A 20131-nucleotide genomic window follows, 5' to 3' on the forward strand; every position below is an offset into this window, starting at 1 on the left:
CCACAGTTCATGTGCCAATCTGCGTATAAACTGTGCAGCTGATCCTTTGAGATGCTGAGTACCTTCTATAAGGTGCTGAGCGCCCGCATCCTCATTAGCCTGAGGGCCCTCATCATCTTGCAGGACTATTGTCTTACATCATCTTCTGTATTCAGGCCAAATTCTGCAGCCCTTGGCTGGGTAGCGTTTACACCCATAGTTCATAGGCTTACTAGACTAGTAGAACTGGATCAATAGTTTAATGCAGACATGCGCCTGTTCCAAAACCCCAGGAGAGCACATCTGGTTAATTGTCTGTTTTACACAGCACACTTCATTGGATATGAAAATATCCTCTCCCCATTATGTTTATGGAGAGAGGAAGTTTTTCTGACTTTGCTGACAGATTTGTTTGTTTAATGATTACTCCCCTCCATTTCTGCTGATTCTGGATCTTGCTCAACGGACCAGCTCTCCGCTAGCAAATGAACAACAGAGCAAGCTGTTTACTCTGTACTATGTAACGTTCTCTGGAGTTGCCAGAAAACTGGTTTCCCATCTTTTACGTCTGTTTCAGTAAATGGCATGAGCTAAATGAAATGTCATTTTCCAGTATAAATCCAAAAAGCAAATACGCTATTGTAAACCAGCACTGCCCTTCAGTGAGAGCAAATGTGATTTCACATTAGAGCTACATTTACACTGATCTCCAGAACACTTATGAACAGAGCAGTGCAAAAATTGGTAGGTTTGGTTCACAATAGGGTGGCAAATTTAAAAAAAAGTCTTTTTGGGTGCTATATCTGAAATCTTATTTTTTTCAAGTTTTGGGTTCAAACTGAAAATTCAAACTCAGTTGAAGCCAGCTAAGTTTGCCTGATGTGAGGTCAAAACCTAGACAAGAGAGTGGGTGGCAAAGTTCAGTGCTGGATCCAAACTTCCTCAAAATTCAGGGAGGTTGGAGTTGGGGATTTTGGTTCAGCGCCCTGTAGGGAGAGGAACCACACATGAACTCACATTTGGGTTCATTTCCCCCCAAAATCTGGGGTGTTCAGTTCTGAGGTTCTGGCTCAGGCCAAACCCACTGAACCTGAAAGGATTTGGGCCTGATCCTGGCTCCCACTGAAGTCAATGAGAGTGTTGCCATTGACTTCAATAGGATCAGGCTCCAAAATATCAACTAAACCCAAACCTGAGTCAGTTTTGCTTGCTTTCCTGGAAGTGATATGCAATGTTACTTTATGCACCCGATTAAGAAGTGATTAAAAAAAGAAGACAAGAGTGTGCGGTGGCGTTGGAACAATTTGTATAGTGGTGGGTGCTGAAAGCCATTGAACAAAACTGTAAACCCTGTATATGATGGAAACCACTTCAAGCCAGGGGGTGCAGCAGCACCCCTAGTTCCAGCACCCCTGAGAGTGTGTATGTATACCGGTTTCAGAGTAGTAGCCGTGTTAGTTTGTATCAGCAAAAACAATGAGGAGTCCTTGTGGCACCTTAGAGACTAACAAATTTATTTGGGCATAAGCTTTAGTGGGTTAAAACCCACTTCATCAGATGCATGGAGTGAAAAATACAGTAAGCAGTATATATATTACAGCACATGAAAATATGGGAGTTGCCTTCCAAGTGCGGGGTCAGTGCTAACGAGACCAATTCAATTAAGGTGGAAATGGCCTATTCTCAACAGCTGACAAGAAGAGGTGAATATTAACAGGGAAAATTACCTTTGTAGTGCTAACGAGGCCAATGCAATCAACGTGGACGTCCCATTCCCAACAGTTGACAAGAAGGTGTGAGTATCAGCAGAGGGAAAATTACTTTTTGTAGTGACCCATCCACTCCCAGTCTTTATTCAGGCCTAATTTGATAGTGTCCAGTTTGCAAATTAATTCCAGTTCTGCAGTATACTGTATATATACTATATATATACAGTTCTGTATACTGTATATGCAGTATGCCAATCATGCCCACTAGCGCGTGGGCACAACTCACACTGACTTCAATGGGAGTTTCACGTATGTAATGGAGCCCAGCACAAGGCTCAATTCGCGTGAGTGAGAGATGCTGCTTTTCTTCCACCCTTTAACCGTCCGATTTGTTTAGCTACTAAGTTCCTCAGGGCCTAGACTGACTCCTGCTATCTCTGTGTATACAGAGTGCCAATACAATGGGGCCTCTGGGTGTTACAGCCCTATAAATCAATAATATTCGCAAATTCAGTGCTGACGTGAAGCTCCTGCAATCTCAGCTGAGCCCCATGTAGAAGAAGCTGTTGCAGCACTTTTCCTACATAGAAAGGGCCCAATTTTACCATTAAGTCAATGTCATGGAGCAGAAATGCTATGCCCAGCAGCCACACCAACAAGAATTTGACTTCTAATATGTGCCCCTTTTAGGAGAGGACCATGTGTGCACCCCTGTGTCTGACTAGCTCTGCTGGCCAGTGTGAGCTGTGTAGTCATAGCTATACCTCTTGACAGCTCCCTGCACAAGAGTGTCCTGGGGCTACAATTGGGACTAGCCTCTGCATGGGTATAGCACATGGAGGGTACAAGGAGACACCCATGTGCAATCATGCCAGGACCAAATTCAATCTGCAATCCGGCCCCCAATTTTTGTGCTCAATATAAACCAAAAAAATGTAACAATGGAAAGAAACAGCTAGTGAAAGGAAGATGACTTTGAGCTCAGTGGGATCACTCGTGTGAGTCAGTGTTCACCAATGTGAATAAAGTTTGCACCATGTAGTCCTGCTCTCCCCTCTCTATCTCAGTATATCTTATCTTATAGGTGCCTGAATCTTAGATTGCAGGGACTGCCTTTATGTTTCTGTTCTTCAGAAAGCAACAGTGCTTAGAAAAGGACTACATAATAAATAATAACACCGCCAGCTGATGCAGTGAATTACATTAGGAGCCTGGATTCAAATATGGATCCCATTGTAAGGCAATACCGCTTAAACTGGTCACATGTTCCTCTTCTGTAAGCAATTGCTCACATCTCAAAACCACAACACATCCTGGGCTTGGTGCACAATAATTCACAGTGAATTATCTTTTCAGCCACAAGGAGGGTGGTCCCATTCACTCACAGTTTAGTTATATTGGAAAAGTGCCTGCCTGGGCTGCAACTAGCCAATGAGTAAGCAAAGATTTCACTCCATTGTGGGTCTCTTCTTGACATTTCTGGGGCCCCTCACCCCCAAATATATGGTAAACAATATTTAGTTTACCATTAATGTAATTGCTTTTGAACAGCTCAAAATCTGAACAAATAAAGTGCTGTTAAACCTCTCATAGTTGTAGCTGGACATATATAATGCCAAAAGATAACAACATGTAACCAGTTAAGTAAATAGCTGTTACATAGATAATAAAGAATTACATAGTCGATTGGCTGTGTTAAGATAATCAAGCTCCTTGTTATGTAACTACACAGAAGACATTCTTTCGTCCTTAAGCCAGCTGTCTGCAATAAGCATAGCTCATCCTGACTCTGAAGCTCATAGAATCAAAGTTAAAATTTCTCTGACATCTTAATGGGGGCTGCAGATGTTTCTAATTCTCACCTGTGCTTCATTTAAAAAGATCTGCCAAACATTTAGAGCCAGTGCCACAGAAGGAGCAAACAGTTCATGTGAATGAACCTCAGAAAAATGAAATGCAAAGGTTAAAAGGAAGCCACAGCCTAAAGATCAGGAAGACAAAATTATTTCTACCTTGAGAGACAGTAGACTCTCTCCAGCAGCTGTTTGCGTGGAACTGTAGGATCTGTGTGTGGAAAAGCTCACGCTTTGAAAGTCCCTCTTTATATGGATATTGGAGGGCTTAGGTTTTCATGTCTCTCTTTTTTTTTTTTTTAAACAAACAAATAAAAGACAGAGTTGGGCAGCTCAATAAATCCTGGCCCGCTGAAGTCAATGGGAGTTTTGCCATTGACTTCAATGATGCCAGGATTTCTCAACTGGATTTTTGGACCTAGTTTCATTAGGCTCCTGCCCTAACTCCTTATACATCACCTGTTGGATGGTTCCTATCTTTTCTTGGTGCTCTCCTCATTTCTATTCTACCAGCTGGTTTTGGCATGAGACCTATCTTATTCTAAAACATGCTCTTTTACTGTAGCAGCTTCTGATGCACGTGCTCTTTTGTATGTGACATGAACACAGCTGGCTTTTCATTCCCAGTGCCCACTAAGAACACTTCTAGGGTACCCTTTCATCACACTGGGCTTAATCCAAACAGCCTGAGTTCCTGAAAGCAGTCCGTCTTAAAGTACTGAAGATTAATAGTTTTAGTAATGTCTGCTTTAGGCCTGGCAAACCTAACACTGGAAATTCTGCTGGTTTCACGTTTTCCAGTTTAAAAAAAGTCATTCCCCCCATTTCTAGTGGAAGAGGCACCCCAAACTATGTAGTGCCTTGTGCATTGGTTAGCCCTCACATTAGTCACATAGCATTTTCAAGCACAAATGCTTACAAGGAAATATGGGATGTTATAAAGCACTTACAGTCTACCTGCCTATCCTCCTGCTGCACCATCTGGAAATCCCTATTTCTGTGATATATATATTTTTTTCTTTTTCACAATAAAGGTGTCACAGGCATGTGTAACAAAGAGCCCTCTTAGGCTGTTCCTCTCTAATGGTTGCACTGTTGCAGCTGAAAGGTATACTGCAAAGGAGAGGACATAGCGGTAAGATGAACATTAATTCATTATTTTGCTATTTAATGACTTTGAGATAATTTCACAGATTGTCCTGAAGGAACTTCTGTTCCCGTTACTGGGTACCATTCCATTTGTCTTTGATAACACTCATCCAGTTTCACTTTGTAGCTCTACAGCTGTAACTAGAACTGGTTTTTTTGGGGGGGGAACCCTGTAAATACAAAATAATTTTAATATACCATCTGTCATACTAGCAGGAGCAGCACCAGGGTTTTTGCCACCCTAAGCAGCAGCGCTCCTCCTCTGAGCATTCGGCGGCGGGGGTCCTTCCGCTTCGGGTCTTTGGGGCACTTTGGCGGTGGGTCCCGGAGCGAGTGAAGGACCCGCCGCCAAATTTCCACCGGAGACCCGGAGCGGAAGGACCCCCCGCTGCCGAATTTCCGCCGAGGACAGCAAAATGCCGCCCCCCAAATCCTGCCGCCCTAGGCGACCGCCTAGGGTCGCCTAGTGGAATCGCCGGCCCTGCATACTAGGCACACTAGTTATGGCTAAGAAGGCACTTTCTTACATACCCCCTATTTTCAAACACATAACTCTCTGAAGCAAAGACTATTTGATCCAAAATATCTCATGTTAGTTCTTAGCCCACACATGAATTGCTTTGGAAAGTTTGATATCATTCTCTTTGGCAATGTTTGAGGTATCTGTACATGCAATATTATTTTTTTTTTCTTAAATAACAGTGGCCAAGATATTTAAAAAGACTAGTGATTTTGGGGAGCCCAACTTTAAATACTTTAAAGTGGCCTCATTTTCAGATAGTGGGTCCTCATCAGTTTAAGGCCCTTTATGGTGTCTCAAATTGTGCATCCGAAACTTGAGGCACTCTAAAATCACTAATCTCTTTTGAAAATCTTGGTCACTGGTATATAAAAAATGGCCATTTAGAATGATATTGAACTTTATAGAGCAATGTGTGAATTTCTTGTGTTTATTCAGATGTTAGACCATCCAATAGTAAAAGCAAAATTCACTAGCAAAAAATAACACACCCTCCCCTCTCCATAAGAAGAAAATACATCACTGTGGAAAAGGGTAGAAAGTGATGGAATAAATGGACATTCAATGAAATGTATCCAGTGGGGGATACTATACTTCTGAGGAGTTCTTTGTAGGATGCTTAAAGGCAAAATCTGGGTCTCCGTAGTAACTAATTGTGCAGTTCAGCAGTAGACTGTACTCAAGGAAGAGCCCCAAATTTGATAAAAGCTTTTATAAGATCCTCTAATCTTGTAGGTAATAAATAATTCTGCTAGCTAAGATTTAAAAGTTAGAAGCATTGAAGAATGTTGGGCAAACTATTTTCTGCAATGTGTGGCTTGGATGACCTGAGTGATCAGCAGAAAAGGCTGCCAGATTTGTTGCGCCCCTTTGGTGACTGTCATAAAGGGAGGTGGAGAACCTTCCTGCTCAGACTTCTTACCACCAACTTCAGATTACACACCCATTGTAGGGTGCAGTGCACCCTATGTGTGAGATCCAAAAATGTGCAAATTATGGTCTAGTTGCATAGCCAAAGATCATAGTCAAATAAATGCACATTCTTCCTTTCATTTTTCAATCTTTCCCCTCTATTCCCCATCTTTCTGCCCTTTGTAGTCATGTTTCATTATAAAAAAATAATCCTCCAAGGAAATTAAATGCAAAAACTATATCAGTGCTACACTATGGTTGTGATTTTTACATACTCAAAAGTCAGGCAATTCAAAGTTATGGATCCCCCAAACAGCCATAGTGTGACCACACTGTACATATATACTAAGGCATTAACCTTAACAGCATGTAGAGCAATACAAAATGTTACTTATGTGGAAGACTGCCAAGTTACAGCTACTGGGGACCCATAACTCTCCATATCCTGATTACTCTATGTATAGCAACGTGTTTTGCGTTTAGAATTGCCGAATACTGAGCCTCCCTATTATATATTAAAGCCATGGAGCATTTTAGTGATGGAGAAGGGTCTAAGCATCAGCCTCACTCGAGCTATGTGAAATGGCTAATATTTTCAAACTCGAGTGCCTAATGTATGGGCAAAGACTATGACTATGAACTCACTAATCAATTCATGTATACAGGAGTAACAGGGAAGTGTCCATTAAAAGAGAGCTGAGCTCCAGCTTCAGATCTGGATTTCAAGCCACCTCAAAGATTAAGTGTTTTCAGAAAAAAGCACTGGGCTTCAGCCATAAAGCTGTCACTAATATTTTGTGTCTTGGTACTGTCTAAGTTGGCAGGAACACGGCAAGTTGCCTAAACCTGCATGTTCACTGGGATACTGCACGTTCAGTGGGATACTGGAAAGATTGTGAGGGCAACACAGCAGTTGGAATGAGAGGAACAGCCTCAAAGCAGTTAATGGGAGTTGTGTGTTTAAATCCACACATGCTGAAAATATACCCCATTCTCTCAGGCAACAAGACTGTTTCCCTAATGGAGTTGGAGCTTAGTCGTTCAAAGAAACAGGAAGAAAAGCAGCCCCTGCTAAGGGAAAGAGGAAAAAATAATAATAGAAAAACATATCTAGTGCAGAAAAGGCCATTTCCTTAATATTCAGTTTACGTTTGAAAAAGAACATAGTGCAGGCTATCATGGATGTAACTAAGGGCAGCATTTAGCCCACTGTGTGTTGAAAGAATGAAATACAGAAATAAATTGGCATCTGCCCAAGCACTCACTTGTTCACTAGATCAGAACTAGGCAATGGCTTTCTAAAGGATAAACAGCGTTCCAAGTCTCACTAGATGTTATGGTGTTTTGTTATGTAGTGACTGAGGGCTGCATCCTGCAACCTTTACTCAGGTGAGTTGTACCCACTGAAGTCACTAGGGCTGCTCACCTGAGTAAGCTTGCAGGATGAGGTCCTTAGGGGCTGTATGTAACAGTGAAAGATAGTACAGTGTTATAGAAACATTCATTCATGCACAGGCCCACCTACAGCAATTCCGGGCCGCAGGGACGTCCCTAGCAGGGGATGTGGGGCCCAGGGCGGAAGTGATGAATCTGTCACTTCCGGCACCGACAGCGCTGGGCTGGCCAATCATGCCTGCCCGCAGGGCCCGGAGCAGTCGCCACCCCGCATGTGCCTAGGAGCCCTGCGGGCCTGCCCAGGCGATTTAAAAGGGCTCCCGGGCCCTTTTAAATCACCCAGGCCCCTGTGCAATTACCCCCTTTTTACCCCCCCCGGTCAGCGGGCCTGTTCATGCACAGTTAAAGTTGATGAAACATCCACTTTATATTTCACACCGAGCAAAGCTGTATCTGTGGATGTTAATAACAGGCATTCCATATTGTGTGTGTAGCTTGATTTTCTCCTCCCCAGAATTAAAGCGGATACTGTAGATTAAAACATTTAGTGTAACCTGTCAGACTTGTCAGAGAAACAAAGCCAAGACCTTTAACACAGCAAACTCTTAAGGTGCAGCATTCTTTTAACCCTCAGAGGGACGGCTTGTTTTCGGCCATGGGGGTGGGGAGGAGAGGAAATCGCCTCTTCTCTCTCCCTCCCTTTACTACTATTTGTAGTGTAGTAACACTTAGAAACCCCAGTGATGAATCAGGGTACCATTGTGCAAGGTACTGTTCACATACATAATGAAAAGCTGATCGAAAAGTTTACAATCTAAGTCAAGAGAGAAAAGGTGGATACAAGAACCAGAAGGGAGAGCTCATGGCAACAGTGAGAACTAAAATGTAGTAAGCAGAGGTCACAGCAAAGCAGCTGCCTAGGCATTGTGGCAGAGATGTTTTAAAACAAGATCCCTGCTCTTAGTGCCACTCCAATATTCACCATAGGTCTGATCCATTCAGCGACTCCCTCACAACAACAGAAAAGAAAATAATCTTCCTTTTGGTGTTTGCCTTTTCATACCTTCTCCCTGGAGGAGGTGGAGTCAAATGAAGGGAAGGATGGCCCAGTGTTTACGCCACTAGTCTGGGAGGCCCAGGGTCAATCATTTGCTCTGCTACAGACTTCCTGTCGCTCTATGCCTCAGTTTCCTATCTGTAAAATGAGGCTAAGAGCATGTCCTTACTTCACAGGGGTGCTGTGAGAATAAGTATATTAAAGATTGTGAAGTGCTCCAATACTACGTTAATTGGGGGATGTACAAATATCATAGAGAAGTGCTTCTAGTTCCACCTTGGACATCTTTCTATATAAATGGAATTTCGAAAAGCACCTCTCCCAGAAAGGGAAGGCTACCCACAATTTCCATTCCTGGGCACATCACATGTCCAACCTTCTCCAGGCACAGTTGGAACAAGACATTTTCTCCAGTGTAACCAAAAGTGATTTCTGCTCCACTATATATCACTGAGCAGTACTGAATAGCACTCCAAACACACTATACGATTAATAGTCAATATTCTGACTGGAATGCAATCCATGACATTTACATTTCCTGCAATAAGAGCAATACATATGTAAAGGAAAATGTAACCAGGCATGACTGAGTCCTGGGATTTGCTGGCTTCCACTGATGCACCTCAGCTGCAAAAAGTTAGCTATAGTGGGGGGTTGCAATGGCACAAGGCTCTAGCAATCCCTGCTGTTCGGGGGGTGGGCCTGGAGCCCCCAAAAGTTGGCAGTGCTGGCCAGGAAGCCCAAGAGATGAGCTGATTTAGCCTCGACTAACAGTGCTTCTCTATAACTTGGACACAGTTTTAAGATGCTCTCCCCTTGGCTAATCACCTCCTTCCCCAGGGAGGAGATGATGCATATGCTGCCTGCCATCCCCTCCACTAATGTAGCTGTCCACTGGCACTGGGACACGGGTTACCATTTACCCCAGTGGGCTGAGGTAAGCCTGGTGATTTGTTATTACTGTTCTTCCTAGACAAAAGGATAATTAATACCAAGTAGCAAGCATATTATCTACAACAAATACTGGGGCATGTTCTACCTGGAACTCAGCATCAATGAGAGTTCTGCATGAGGATTTAGGGCAGTATTTAACCCACTATAACTAACTCTTTATATGTTTTAATACCACACTTGGGTCAGAACCTGACTAATTGTTCAATAAAAATTATAGTAAAACAACATTAAAAAACAACACTTGGTAGTGAGCTATAACAAAATTACGCAGATTCCAGAGAATTTAGGGATTCTATCTGAGTAGGTTATTGTCATTTAATAGAGAAAAAATATAAACACAACATCCCTTTTCATTTATCTCTTCCTCATAATTCAGACTTCATTAAACTCAGAGAAATGGTAGATGGGTTGCACAGGAAGAAAATCTAAGGGAAAAAGGAGTTCAGGAGAGCTGGCAGTTTCTCAAAGCACAATACTAAAGACAAAACAGCAAACTATACCTATACGAAGAAAAGACAGGCAGAGTAGTAAGAAGCAGATATGGCTCCATCAGGAGTTCTTTAATGATCTGAAAATCAAAATGGAATCCTACAAAAAGCAGAAAATTAAACAAATTGCTAAGGATGAGTAGAAAAGAATAGCATAAGCATGCAGGGTAAAAATCAGAAAGGCTAAGGAAAAAATGAGTTAGAACTAGCAAGGGACATAAAAAGCAATAAGAGGAGGTTCTATAACTACATTAGGAGCAAGAGAAAAGAAGGAAAATATAGGTCCACTACTCAGCAGGAAGGAGAGCTAATAATGGATGACACCAAGCAGGCTGAGGTATTTAATGCCTATTTTGCTTCAGTCTTCACTAAAAATGTTTATTGTGACCAGATGCTGCACGCAACTAATATTAACAACAAGGGAGGAGGAACACAAGACAGAATAAGGAAAGAACATATTACAGAATAATTAGATAAGTTAGATGCATTCAAGTTGGCAGGGCCTGATGAAATTAACCCTAGGGTACTTAAGGAATTTGCTGAAGTAGAATCTCAGAACCTTTAGCAATTATCCTTGAAAACTCATAGTGGACAGCTGAGGTCCCAGACCACTGGAGAAGGGCAAGCACAGTACCTATTTTTAAAAAGGGGAACAAAGAGGACCCAGGGAATTATAGACCAGTCTGCCTAACTTTGATACATGGAAAGATACTGGAACAATTATTAAACAATGAATTTGTAAGTTAAGTAGAGGGTAAGAGGGTGATAAAGAAAAACCCAATGTGGATTTGTCAAGAGCAAATCATGCCAAAACAACCTAAATTTTCTTTTTTGATAGGGTTACTTGCCTAGGTGATGGATGGAAGCAGTAGACATGATATATCTTGATTTTTAGGAAGGCTTTTGACATGGGCCCATATGACATTCTCATAAGCAAAATAGGGAAATGCGGCCTAGATGAAAGTGTCAGGAGTCAGGTCCTGCAGCAGAGTTAGTCTACTCAGCACTTGTCAGGCCTCAGCTGGAGTACTGTGTCCTGTTTTGGACCCCACACTTTAAGAATGATGAAGACAAACTGAAGAGAGTCCAGAGGAGAGCTACAAAAATGATAAAAGGCTTAGAAAACCTGAGCTATTAGGACAAGTTTTAAAAAAATGGGCATGTTTACTCTTGAGAAAAGAAGACTGAGAGGGGACCTGATAAATCTTCAGATATGTTAAGGCTATTATAAAGGGGACTCTGAATTGTTCTCCAGGCCCCATTGAAGGTAGGACAAGAAGTAATATACTTTATCTTCAGCAAGGAAGATTTAGGTTAGATATTAGGAAATACTTTAAAACTATAAGGATAGTTAACTACTTGAATAAGCTTCCAAAGGAGGTTGTGAATCCCCATCACGAGAAGTTTTTAAGAACAGGTTAGATCAATCCCTGACAGGTGATTGTTTAGATTTCCTTGGTCCCGCCTCAGTGTTGGGGGCAGATGACCTCTTGAGGTTCCCTTCCAGCCCTACATTTCTATGATTATTTCTTCCTCATTTTTCATTTGCAATCATTAAGTGGTTAATTTACTCATCATCTAGCTGGCACAGCCACAAGTTGCTCATTTGTCACAATTGTGAATTAAAGTATAAACCCATTTCCGTTCTAAGCTGCAGGATAGCAACACAGTAAAATGCAGAACAGAATATAACAGAATGGAAAATGACATACAAGTACAGGGAAGAATCCCTCCAGCACAATAATTATAATGGTTCCCCACTGTTTTATTTATTTATTGCTTACTCTACCTTTTATTAGGGCATTCCTTTGGTCTCATTATCTAAAATATAGTCTTAAATTTCCACTAATTGCCTGCTGCCAGCATACCAAACAGCTGGCATCAAAAATATAACCTAAAACTATTCCTTGAGTTAAGATTACTAAATGCATAAGGGCAATAAGACTCCCTGCTTCAGCAGATTTGGGGCCTGATCCCAAGCCTACTGAAATCAATGGGAGTCTTTACCATTTACTTCAGTGTGCTCCAGACCGAGGTAAATCCCTTGGCTACACATGAGCAGTTCTCAACCAGGGGCCCTGTGGGGCCACGAGCAGGTTTCAGGGGGTCTGCCAAGCAGGGCCAGCATTAGACTCACTGGGGCTCAGGGAAGAAAGCCAAAGCCCCACCGGCCCGATCCCTGCCAACCGGGCCTCAAGCTGAAGCCTGAGCAGCTTAGCTTCATGGGGGCCCTGGGGCGTAGGTCCCTGAGCAGTTGCCCTGATTGCTACCCCTTAATGCCAGCCTGCATTTTACATGCAGAATAACAATTGATGTGGCACATGTGGGCCATGGAGTTTTTATAGCATGTTAGGGGGGCCGCAGAAAGAAAAAGGTTGAAAACCCCTGCTGCACATCACAGGTCTCATTATCCTCCAGAACTGTCAAGAATGTCAGTCAGAACAGGGGTCTGGGAATCAGGGGAGCAATCCTGGCTCCACTGAAATCAATGGGAATTTTGCCATTAACTTACATGGGACCAGGATTTCGCCCAGGATTCCTAGATTTTCTATTCCCAGTTCTCTCTAGCTCTCTTACTAACGTGATGTAATCATGTGCAGGTTACTTTATCTTTCTGTGGCTTAGTTATTGTAATATTATAGTATACTGTTTACTTACCTCAGAGGTGTTGTCAGGCTTAACTAATCAGTAGCACTGTTTGACACTGGAAATAAATTATTAATTGAATAAATTATTAGATTAATTTTGCCTTTATTCATCAAAGTATTCATTAATATAATCAAACTAGATATAGAGCTTGCCAAATACTTGAAAATATTATAGGTCAAATAATGTTTTCCTGTAAATATGGTGAAATTCACTCAACAATGTATTCAGTCAATAATATTTGACCAACTCTATAAATTAGTATCTATAAAACAGTTTTTTAGATCCGAGGTGCAAAGTGTAACATTACTGTCAAATGACTATTGAAAGGATTCATAACTAGAAAAAGTGTGTTTGTGACTTAAAGCATGAAGCATTTTTCATATCTTCAAATGTTCAGCTCTTCTTTTAACAAAATCTTTACTGACTCTTGTAATGAAGACACTGAGCACAAGACTATATTTAGATGTTATATTTCTACCCACATGGGCAAAGTCCTAAGGGAAAAAATTAAGAGGAATGCCAATCCAGCTGAAGAAATTCTTTTGTTTCAAACACATTAGTCTAGTCACCTTATTGACAGTCTATGAAGGCAGCATATAACACTGGCTTTGTGAATGCCTACATTTTAATGGTAAGAGGTTTGAATGGCTTATAATGTGACCATTAGTGCATTTTGGCTACAGATGAAAAGTAAGATAATCTAGTAACCCAAAGAATAGTGCTTTTATTAGATCCTAAGTAAAAATTCAAAATTGCAGGAGCAGGCCAGTTTTTTAGAATAATAATTAATCTGAAAATCTAAAAGACTCAGTTCCAATTGTTAAGATATGTTAACTGGTTCAAATCAATGCAGGATAGGACAAATAGGGAGGGCACTTTTTGTTAAATGTTTGCCATTCGAACCTTGTACACAACATGTAACATATGTTGGGGTCCTGGACTGCTGATTTTATCACAAAACCACTCCACCTCATTTGAAATACTTGATTTTTACATAGCTTTTGGGTTGTTTCTAAGTACTTCTCATGCCAGAATGAGTAAAACCTCCAAATTTGGAGAAAGATCACTATTGGGGAGCCGTAGGAATGTTCATACTGAAGTCAACTCTACTAAGATAAGCCTTTAAATAAATACAGGACATTTGTTCCGTACAGGCTGATGACATCTGAAAGTGGCTAGGCAAAACCTGACACATAAAGACAAGAGCCAATTTACAGCCATGTGTAAAGACCGTAGCTTAAGAAAGGCTACCCAGAAGAGAATTTGTTTTCAGTGCAGTCTAAGACTTCCTGCTATTGATTTCTATAGGTTGTTTAAAATATTCTGTAGAGAGGGTACCATTCTCTATGATGATAATGAAAAAATAAAGTTAGCTTCATATTATGCTCTGCAAATTTAGTCATTTGGAAGATTTCATTGTACTGAGGTTTGTCCTGGGTATGGCCACTCTCACCATTTCAGAAGAGGGGGGGGGAACCTAACAAGCCTTGGGTTTGATTATTTAAAATACTACAGCATGTGTTCAAGTCTCACTGCTATTCTAAGACTTTCTAGATATATGGGTATGTGTGTTGCTTTAAGAATGCTCTCTGTATCTGAAGAGCTCACCTAATGCAGGCGTTGCCATGGTGAATGATTTTTATTAAATACCAGAGTAAATGTGCATACTTACTTGCAAAACCTGATGACAGGTAGCTAATGCAAACCCTCAGGCTGCTGTTATTTATGTCTCCATTTTCAAATACTTTAAAAAAAAAATTTTAATTCCTGGATACCAGTCAATATGTTTTATTTATCCAGTCCTCTCTGGAATTCTGCTAAATTCTTGCCTCAATGGTATCTTGTGGCAATGAGCACCATGGGCTAATTGGATAATTGAAAGTTTGTTGAAAGAAATAATTCCTTTTATCAGTTTTGAATGTTCTGCCTATTACTTCCATTGACTGTCCCCTTGCTCTGGTATTGTGAGGAAGGCTGAATAGAAATGTCTGAGCCATCTCATAGTTTTGGATGTCCTTCTCATGCCCCGTCTTATTCATCTCCTCTCTGAGGCAAACAATCCCAGTCTTTTCAATCAATCTCTCTTCATATGTTAGGTTTTCCTCTTGGAATGAACTAAGCCTTTTGTTTCACTTTTGCACTCCTCCTCCAAGGTTATTAGTACTCTAATTCTGTTCAAGGGGGGAGATCTACTGGGATTCCTAGACTTCCCTCCATTCCTCATATGCATAAGAACTCTCATCCTCTTTATTCACACAATCCATCCTAAAAATATATTGTTTCTACCAAGCTAACCATGTTAACCCACCTAAGTCGGTAGGCTTGTTACCTAGCTATTAAAAAAACAACAACAAAGCCTGCATCCTTCTATGTTAATCTTCTTCACCCAGGGCTGGCTATGTTTATATTGTTCCACCTGCTCACTTAGGTCCCAATCCTGCATGTCAGTAACTTTACACCTGTGAATAGTTCTGTTGAATTAAACGGGACTATTTATGTAAGTGTTAGAAGAATCAAGGACTTACATTATAAACTCTGAGACAGGGACTGGATCTCTCTCTGTGATTTGTACAACTGCACTGAGCACCCAGTCAGCGCTTGGTAAATGTTCATGTGGCATAACATCACAAACACAGCATAGGACCAATAATATCTATTTATTCTTAGAACGCCCCTGTAACAGATGGCTTGCCCTCTAAATGCTGCAGAGTTTAGGGATAGCCAACCTGGACTACTGAAGAGGCACCCCTGGATTGGATCAGGTAATTCCCTACAAAGGATAGCAGGTTGCTACAGTGAAGGTGGAAGTTCAGGACATTGTAGGAAGTGAGAAAGGCTTCAGCAGGAAAGACCCTGAATAGGGTTACTATATGTCTGGGTTTTCCCAGACATTGGCCTCTTTTTTGAGTTCCTTTCTCTGTCTGGGGAGATTTTTCAAATAACAGGAAATGTCCCAGGTTTTTGCAGAGCAGATAAGCGGCAGCTCAAAAAGAGCCCCGATTGGTCCCCTTCTCAATTGGTCCCTCCCCTGCAAGCCACAACTGCGGGATCCTGCCCGCCCAGGCCCCTCCCTGGGAAAAGTTCCCACAGGGAGTCGCTGACTGATGGCTGTCGCTGCATCCTGGGCTTGTGCCAGCTGCAGTGACAGGGAGCGACACTGCCCCCGAACTCCAGTGCCTCTGCTGCAGGTACCTCCCAACTATACCCGCCCTCTTTTTGGGAACATGAAATATGACTACCCTATTTGATACTAAGGGGCTTGGAGTGGGAAGTCAAAGCCAGAAACCTGAGGCTCCAACCAGACAGGGTCTGGGAGCGGCCTGTCCAAGCCGGAAACGCTCCCAGGCAGGAAGGCCTGGGGAGTCGAGTGGGTTGGAGACTGCTGGGAGTGAGCAGGCTCTAGCAGAAAGACCAGTGGCGTGGAGTTTCCCTGCTGAGATTATGGGCAGGAAAAGCCTGGGAGTGACCTGACCAGAGGGTAAAACTGATGGGCTGTGTTTTGGAACTTTGAGTTTTATTTTGAAACTTTATTTATGTGACTAAACTCAGACCCCCAAGAAAGGGTGGTGAATAGGTGAGAAAAGCCTGTGTGGAGATTAAGAAGCCCCTTGAGGGGGAAACTGAGGTAGGTTGCCTGCAATATGACCCAATGTCAGGAGGGGGGGCATGGGAGGTGGCTGACCCCACTGCAGCCTCCCCTCCCCTTTCTGTCAGGTAGTCAGATCCTCAACTGGTGTAATTTAGTCTAGCTTCACTGAAATCAGTGGACACTGGTTTTTTACTAGCTGAGGATCTAGCCCAGAGTGCCTAAAGGCTCAGCACAGGTAGCCTCTTGTCTCTATTTGGGCCTCATCATGGGTGTTCAGGTCTGCCCACATGGGCAGATTTGAAGGTCAAGGCCATAATTTGCAACTGAACATGTTCTGTTGCATCTCTAAAAAAACAAACAAACAAAAAACAACCTCAAACTATTTGACTCCAGTAAATTCTCTCATGCTGAAATCTTAGTCCAACATAGCTGACTGCAGCTCTGCTCATAAAAGCAATCCTCTCCAGTAGCTGGAATGTGAGCCCCCAGGGCTGCAAGATCTCTGAATACCCATTGAGACAAGCACTTCTATCCTGGGGAAAAAAGGGATCAAACGGCCACCTTGTGCTTCTTTTTTTGGCACTGGATTGCTATTTGCTACCATATTTCCTGCTGCTGAGGTCTTTATCACCTAAATCCCCGAAGACTTTTTGTTCAAATGACCTCATTTTTGCTGGGCTTAGATTTTTGTGCCATTAAATAAAGAACTTCCAGTTGAATGTTATTTTTCGTACGTTACTTTGGGACTATGAAATGTAGTGGATGTACTTACTGGCTTCTAGAAAAGTCAGTTAGTGAATGCTCTGGGGGTTTTTAAATGTCAGTTTGTGCAAAATGGGCTATACATGCTCGATCTACTCTAGTTCAAAGAGAACAGGCCCAATCCTGCGCTCCTTTGAAATCAATGGCAATATTCCTGTGAATTTAAATAGGAGCAGGATATGGCCCAATATTAGCTTTTGGTAATGCAATAAGCATAATGCACAAAGACCTTTAAAAGATCCTGCAAGTTTCAACATCTTAACTTCTTGTTAGTGGAATATAATATATATATCTGGCGAGTATTTTAAAGAAAGAGTATCCTGCCTGCATTCTAATATTTCATAGAGGCAAATGCATATGTCTGTTTACTAAAATGAAATGTGACTATCTGTGAAACCAAAGTAAAAAGACTGGAGACCTATGGGAAATATACAAGTATATAAGACTAGCAATGCTAAACATGTACATTCCAGTGAGTCCAATGTTCTTATTATAAGTCATAACTAAAATTTTGTACTAACTGGTTCAGTTGAACAACTTCAAAAATATCCTGAGACACTCTCTGCTCTCCCCGCTCCCGCAGAAAAACTAAACAGACATCAACAGTAAGAGGGAAAACTAATTCATTTCTTTTCTTATCTTTTCTGGCACTCGTCAACTTACTAATATTCAGCATTTTTTGTTTAAGAACCAAATATACTCAAGAGATTAGTCCTTCCTATCATTAGGGAAGCAGTAAAGGCAATATCTTTAATTAAAAAAACTGGAGTGGCTACTAAACCCAGAAAACTTAGCAATCAGGAGTCCAACTTTGCTCCTATTAAAATCAGTTGGAAAACTCCCATTGACTTCAATGGACATAGAATTGGGCTCCAAATTCCTAAGTATGGTTCGTTGACAGAATTAATCTTCTTATTAAAAAGATGGCATGTGAACTCATTTTTTTTCTTGCTACTAAAAGCAACATGAGATTTGCTTTTATTCTTTCAAACACAATTAGCAAAGCACTCTAGGCGCTGAATAAACCTATTCATTTGAACAAATTATTCCCTGGCAGAGGCATAACCCCCCCTCCCTCCAAACCCTTTCCTATTCTGATGCAGTCAAAAGAGACACAAAAGCCTGCCTGTGCATTTATCCTGCCTGGCTGGGTCTGAGAAAGACAAATGGGACATACACCATTGAATATGTTATATTTTTCCTGTCTCTCTCAGTGACTTTACTGAATTGCTTACTTCCCCCCTCCCTAATCTTTGTGCGTGTACAATCCCAATTAAAGGATGATGTAAGGCAATACACATGGGGAAAGAGTCTGGCATGGATGTTATGGATGAAGTGATAAACTTTATGACTACTGCTACCTCCCACATAGCTTTTGTAGATAATTGGTGAAGCCCTAAAAGTTGCTTTAGAGGCTTCCCTTCTGGGCCATTTCTCATTTAGAAGACTTAAACCCTTAAAAATAACAGATTGTCGCTTTTGAAAAGGTAGGGTCTAGCTGATCTAAATAACGTATTTAGCTTTGACTTTGTTCACATTCTTTGGGTGAGATAGCTTTGCAGGCAAATTGAACTTCAATTTCCTTTTCCTGGTGCTCATTGTGAGTGTTGGGAAGAGGACAGTGGATAAGAAAAAACTCCACACATCTTTCCCAACAAACAATGCTGCTGTGCCTTTAATACAGTTGGAATGTTTATTTAATTAGTTAAATTTTCAGCTTTTAAATAAGAAGAAAAAACAAGCCATGGGTGGCCTGCTAACCTCAAAAGAGCAAATATCCAAAGTTATAAAATCATCCCAGCTCAGAATACTGGGTTAGATATAAAAACAGCATTTACTGAATTCTGCCCCCAAGTCAGGAACAGAGGTAGTATTAAGAAGTTTCAAACTGAAGCCTTAAACCAGTGCATTAAGTGCTTAGTGTTATTTAATAAAAATGGACTGTGCATATACTTTAACTGAAACACTGTTTCTTGCTAAACATTTTTTTAACCAACATGTCTGTCTGGAATTATTCTCACCCCAATACAGAGTCAGTTGCAAATGCTGATATCAGATAAACCACTCCCATTGCTCTCTGGCACCTTTATCTTAGAGCTCTTATGTTATGCCTTTAATCCAAGCGTCTCAAATCACTCTACAAGTGTTCAGAGCATGTTGTGAGTAGCTGACCGATACCTTGTTTAGCTCCCAGAGGATGACAGAGGCAATATCTTAGCTAGTAATGTTAGGCTGCTTTACTGTCCCTAATTCTGACTATCCATTCCAGATGGATCATTGAGAAGTTTCAACTACTAACGGCCTGATTCCATAGCCCATATCCAAGCAAGTCCAGATAAACTTCTACAGGAGCTAAGCCTGCGCTAGGGGCTAATCCTACACCTACTGAAGTCAACTGGAGTTTGGCAATGGGTAGCAGGATTGAGGTTGGAGACCAGATTATCAGAAGAGCTCAGCTCCCATTTAGACACCAAAATAAGTGGCCATATTTTCTAAAAGCAGCATGTTGGGTGCTGGGCTTTTGGGGAAGAATCTCTGTTATTTAGGTAGATAAATAGAAGGTAGGCACCAGGTCCCAACACCGGAATGGGGAGCGAGGCCCAGCCCCATGGGACAGGAGCCTTTGCTGGAGGGTGAGTGCAGGGTGGGCTCACTCTCCAACAGCCTCCTCTTGGCGCCAGGCTAGAATTAGGATGGTATTGCTGGGGTTTTGGTCAAAAAAAATAAAAGACACAATGCAGCTGGCGGGTTGCTTTATTAAAAAGATTGGGAGCCAATTGTCTAGTGCCTTCCTAAAAACTCTCTCTACCACTTGCTTCTCTGACTGTCACCAGTGATCAGTTAAAGACTGCTTAAAGAAATTCATCCAGGACAAGGATTCCCAAACCATTTGGACTTCATCCTAACAGCGAGATTGTCTCCTGGACACCTCCGCACAGTCAGGTTGGCACGGACCATTCTTGATTATAGGGATGCTACTTAGCAATGACAGCAACTACTTACATGGAAAAGCAACATCAGGAAGGTTTTGTGTATTTTTAGCTTCTTTCTGTGCAATGTACCAGCTGGAAACAAGGAGGGATAGTGCCATGTGAGCTGCTAGCTCTCGACCGGC

At 41.7% G+C, this 20131-nt stretch overlaps 1 protein-coding gene across 3 annotated transcripts in view; it reads right to left on the reverse strand.

The window, feature by feature from the left end:
- NPR3 (natriuretic peptide receptor 3) overlaps nt 1-20131 on the reverse strand; it is a 53834-nt gene that overhangs the window by 16561 nt on the left and 17142 nt on the right. The window lies entirely within an intron of this gene.

The sequence above is a fragment of the Emys orbicularis genome, chromosome 6 (assembly GCF_028017835.1).
Source record: "Emys orbicularis isolate rEmyOrb1 chromosome 6, rEmyOrb1.hap1, whole genome shotgun sequence".
Lineage (NCBI taxonomy): Eukaryota > Metazoa > Chordata > Testudines > Emydidae > Emys > Emys orbicularis.